The sequence below is a fragment of the Galeopterus variegatus genome, unplaced genomic scaffold, assembly GCF_000696425.1.
Source record: "Galeopterus variegatus unplaced genomic scaffold, G_variegatus-3.0.2 Scaffold5416, whole genome shotgun sequence".
Taxonomy (NCBI): Eukaryota; Metazoa; Chordata; class Mammalia; order Dermoptera; family Cynocephalidae; genus Galeopterus; species Galeopterus variegatus.
Window position 1 is genome coordinate 22,094 of NW_007731527.1, and position 5,706 is coordinate 27,799.

Sequence of the window (5,706 nt, forward strand, 5' to 3'; positions counted from 1 at the left end):
TATTCTGTTAGCTATTATTTTATTGAGGATTTTTGCATCTATATTCATCAAGGATATTGGCCTGTAATTTTAATTTTTAGTTATATCTTTACCTGGTTTTGGTATCAGGATGATGTTTGCTTCGTAGAATGTGTTTGGAAGCATGGGATAATTCCAAGTTTTTTAATTTGTTGAGACTTGATTTGTGTCCTAATATGTGATCTATCCTGGAGAATGATCCATGTGCTGATGAGAAGAATGAATATTCTGAGGTTGTTGGATGGAATGTTCTGTAGGTATCTGCCAAGCCCAATTGGTCAAGAGTGTTGTTTAGATCTTGTGTTTCTCTGCTGATTCTTTGCCTAGATGATCTGTCCAATATTGATAGTGGGGTGTTCAGGTCCCCTGCTATTATGGTATTAGTGTCTATCTCCTTCTTTAGGTTGAATAGAGTTTGTTCTATAAATCTGGCTGCTCCGACATTGGGTGTGTATATATTTATGATTGTTATGTCTTCTTGATGGATCAGTCCTTTTATGTTTATGTAGTGACCCTCATTGTCTCTTTTTATGGTTTTTAGTTTAAAGTCTATTTTGTCAGATATGAGAATAGCTACTCCAGCTCGTTTTTCTTTTCTCTTTGCCTGGAAGATCTTTTTCCATCCCCATCCTTTCACTCTTAGCCTATGTGAGTCTTTATGGGTGAGGTGGGTCTCTTGAAGGCAGCATATAGTTGGGTCCTCGTTTTTAATCCAGTCAGCCAGTCTGTGTCTTTTGATTGGGCAATTTAATCCTTTTACATTGAGTTGTTATTGAAAAGTGTTGATTTACTCCTAACATTTTATTGATTATTGTTTGAATGTCTTAGGTGTCTTTTGTTCCTTTCTTTCTGATTTACTGTTTGTTTTCTTTTCATGGCTGCCATTTTTACTATACTAGTGGCTTTTGATTTTTCTTGGATTTATATGGGAGTGGTAGTTATTTTTCAGGTACCAAACCCAGTACTCCCTTGAGAATTTCTTGTAAGTGTGGTCGTGTGGTAGTGAACTCCCACAGTTTTTGTTTGTCTGAGAAATATACTTTTTGCCCTTCATTTTGGAAGGATAGCCTTGCAGGGGAGAGTATTCATGGCTAGCAATCTCTGTCTTTTAGTATTTTGAATATAACATCCCATTCCTTTCTGGCTTTTAGGGTTTGTGATGAAAAGTCTGATGTTTGTCTGATTCTGGTTCCCTTATAGGTGATTTGATGCTTCTCTCTTGCAGCTTTTAAGATTCTCTCTTTGTCTTTGAGTTTTGCCAATTTGACTATAACATGTCTTGGAGAAGACCTTTTGGGTTGAATACGTTTGGGGATCTTTGAGCTGCCTGAATCTGAATATCTGTGTCTTTTCCAATAACTGGGAAGTTTTCTGCCACTATTTGGTTGAATATCCTTTCAATACAATCTCCTTTTTCCTCCCCTTCTGGAACACCCATGACTCAGATATTTGAGCGCTTAAGGTTGTCTGATGTCTCTCTTAGATTTTCTTTGATGTTTTTAATTCTTTTTGTTTTTCTTTTTTTTTGTCTGCCTGTGTTATTTCAAACAGCCCATCTTCAAGGTTAGAAGTTCTCTCTTCTGCTTCTGCAAGCCTGCTGGTTAAACTCTCTGTTGTGTTTTTTATTTTGTTGAATGAATTCTTCAGCTCAACAAGCTCTGCTACATTCTTTTTCAGGGCATTGATTTCCTTGTACATTTCTTCTTTCAGGTCCTGTATACTTTTCCTCGTTTCATCGTGTTGTCTAGCTGAGTTTTCTTGTAGCTCATTTAGTTTCCTTAGAATTATCACTTGAAATTCCTTGTCAGACATTTCAAGGGCTTCTTGTTCTATAGGATGTAGAGCTTGAGAGTTATTACCCTTAGGTGGTGTACTTACTTGATTTTTCATATTTCTGGTATCTTTCCTTTGATGTTTAGTCATTGTGGCAGGGGATTTCACAGTCAACTGGTTGGACACTACTGTCTGGCTAGGATGCTGCTGGGGCTGCCAATTTCATTTGGCTGCCTCGGTGTCTACTCAGTTGCCCACTAGTGCCTCAGGCCTCAGTGTCTACTCAGTTGCCCACTAGTGCCTCAGGTGCATGATTGCCTCAGATCTTGGGCCTCTGAGGGGAGGCACATCTCTGGTCAGCACACACTCGGCTGGGCTGGGGATGGAGTCGGGTGGTGGTGGCAAGGCCTACCTGCTGGGTTGCGTGCTGACACCGCAGGGTGGATAGTCTCTGAGGATCATGGGCCTCTCTGGCTGGGCACCTCTTTGATCAGCGCACACTTGGTGGGGCTGGGGATGCAGTCAGGAGGCGGCAAAGAGGCCTACCTGCTGGGTCGTGCACTGGCACCACAGGGCGTGTAGTCTCTGAGGATCTTGGGGCTCTCTGGCTAGGTGCCTCCCTGATAGGCGCGCACTCGGCGGGGCTCGGGATGGAGTCGGGTGGGGGCAGGGAGGCCTACCTGCTGGCCAGCGCAATTTTCTTATTCATGAGGCATGGTTATTAGGATCTATCTCTTTCAGTAGTCCTGACAGTTAAATCAAAGTCACTTCCACCACCAGGAAGTACTTATGGAAACATTACGAGCTCGGCATCAAGTTTACTTATATGCTTTCATTTCATACTCATGATCACCCTTTGACATACATGTATATTTTTAAAGAAAATATTTACAAATCCCCTACCAAGTGGCAGGCACTATGCTAAGCACTTTACAAGTATTAACCAGGAATAATTTAGTCCACATAACAACTTCTAGGAGGAGCTATTATTAGCTCCATTTTACAGTTAAGGAAACCAAGGTACACAGAAGTTAAATAAAGTGCATCAGGACACAGAGGGTAAATGGCAGAGCTGGGATATGAAGCCAGGTTTAATTGATCCAAAGCAACTGAGAAAAACAGCTACCATTTCCTGAAGGTGCAGTATATGCTATGTACAAATGTGCTTGCATTTTCTCTCGTTCAGCAAACATTTATTGAAGGCTGCTATATACCAGACCCCACTGAAGCCAACATGAGCAGGAAGAAACCACCTCAGGGTCCAAGATGTGCCTACCTGCAGCAGGGAGCACACAGGTGAGGAGTTAAACTGTCACAGGCCCAACTGGTGTGGATGGGTAGGCAGGGACCCAGAAAATGGCAGAAGCTTCTGCCAGCAAGAGAGGTCCAGGAAGGTCTGGGCTGGTTTTAGAAGATCAGAAGCTTGTTGGACATTACCAGACTGCAAGTGCTTCAGGACTAACGGAGGAGTTGATCTGGCTTTCTCAGCTCCCTGCCAGCACCTACCTACTACCCAGCTCCCAGCCCATGTCCTCAGTTCCCTGGCATGGTTAGCTCCACCTCAACCTGCCTCCCATCCAGGACCACCTCCAAGGCCTTTCTCAGTTACCTCGAAAGGATCCCCAGCACTAAAGTCAAGGGAGAGATTGAGGTGGATCTCCCGCATCATGGGCAGCACAAGTGGGTAGGGCGTGTTGATGGTAAAACCTGTGTCAGCCAGGTGGAGGAGTTGCTGGCTGCTCATCATCCTGTCTCTGATGCCACCTGCAGCACCTGTGAAGACGGCGGATCAGCCTGCTTCCTGGAACTGAAAGCAAGACTTGTAAACTGAAGGGGTGGGGAGGTGGGAGGTGTGAAAAAAAGAGCATTGTCAGCAGTGGTGAGGTTGCTTGTTATGGGCTGAATTGTGTCCCCCTCAAATTCATATGTTGAAGCCCTAACTCCCAATATTGCAGAATGTGACTGTATTTGGAGACAAGGTCTCTAGACAGGTAATTAAGGCAAAATGGGTTTTTTTAGGGAGGGCTCTAATCCAATATGACTGGTGTCCTTCTAAGAAGAGAAGATTAGGACAAAAACATGGAGAGGGAAGGTGGCAATCTGCAAGCCAAAGAGAGACGTCGCAAAAGAAACCAACTGTACTAACACCTTGATCTTGGACTTCTAGCCTCCAGAATTGTGAGAAAACAAATGTTTGTTGTTTGAGTCACCAAGTCTATGGTATTTTGTTAGGGCAGCCCTAGAAGACTTTTCCTCTGGGAAAAGGCTTTTCTCAAATATTGCTGCTGGGAATCAACTTTATCCAAACCCTTTGGGGGAGAAACTAGATAATAAAACATTCATTCCCTTGATCCAGTGAGTCTACACCTGACAGTCTATTCTAAGGCCATAATAGTGATAGAAAAGCAGCTTTATGCACAAAGCTGCAGTCCTGTGCCCTGCACAAAGCATCCGAGGAGAGGTGAAAGGGAACTGGCGTCCTGCCAGGGTTCACTTCCCAAGCCATGCACAGCCCCGACCAAGGGGCACATTTTAGAACTCATCCTCCTGCAGGATGTGCTTTTTCTCAATTTGCATAAAGGCAACAGGGCCCTGAACAAGATGTTTGCTGTAGTCTTATAACAAAAGAGTGGGACATTTCAAATGTGCGGAGATTGGCATGGCCACGGGAGAGAACATTCATCAGCCATGAAAATAAAAGCTCGTGGACATTTTTATTTTTTATTTTTATTTTATTTTTTACGAAAAGATGACTGGTAAGGGGATCTTAACCCTTGACTTGGTGTTGTCAGCACCACGCTCAGCCAGCGAGCCAACCGGCCATCCCTACATGGGATCCGAACCCAGGGCCTTGGTGCTATCAGCACCGCACTCTCCCGAGTGAGCCACGGGCCAGCCCCTCATAGACATTTTTTTTTTTTCCCCCTTTTTGTCTTTTTTCATGTCTGGCAACGGATCGCAACCCTCAGTGTCGCGCCTGTACCGGACCGGGACCGGCAACGGGATCGCAACCCCCGGCGTTGCGGCCGCACCTCGCTCAGCCAGTGAGCGGGAACCAGTCTGTATGTGGGATCCGAACCCTCGGCGGGAGCGCCACCACGCTCCCAAGCGGCGCACTGTAGCAGTGCGCCACCGGGCCGGCCCCCCTCATAGACATTTTTAAGTGGCCTCAGTGAGAGTACCCAGGAGGCTGAAGCCAGTTATACACAAATGATGGGGTCAGTCCCATGAAAGGAAAATCCACAGTTTTTTAACAGCAGATCCTAGGACTGGCCAACAAAGAATTAGGTTGTTTCTTTTTTTTTTTTTTTTTTAAGGTTGGCTGGTTAGCTGAGTTGGTTAGAACATGTTGTTGATAACACTAAGGTCAAGGATTTGGATCCCTGTACAGGCCAGCCACAAAGAACAAATTAATAAACAAATAAATAAATAAGTAAAAATAAGAGAATTGGGTTATTTTGCATTTTTTCAGAGCCAGAGAAAACCACTGACTTTTTAGGGACTGGAATTTTCACAATGCCTTGGTGTCACACCAACTAGGCCATACGGTGCTTCACTATGGACCACCACCAAGGGGAAAGCTGCTCCACTGAGACCTTTTTTTCAGAGCCAGAGAAAACCACTGACTTTTTAGGGACTGGAATTTTCACAATGCCTTGGCGTCACAACAACTAGGCCATAAGGTGCTTCACTATGGACCACCACCAAGGGGAAAGCTGCTCCACTGAGACCTACGGTGCCGTGCCCCCTGCCTCTGGGGGCCAATATACCAGGTATTCCAGGAACTGCCCCTGCTCTCCCAGGCAGATCTTGCTCCAGTGCTGAACTATCTCAGCCAGCCAGGTGTGTTCAGGCTCACAGTCTCTACCTACCCCAAGAAAGCGAGGTGACTGTTCACTTCAGATTGTGTCTGTG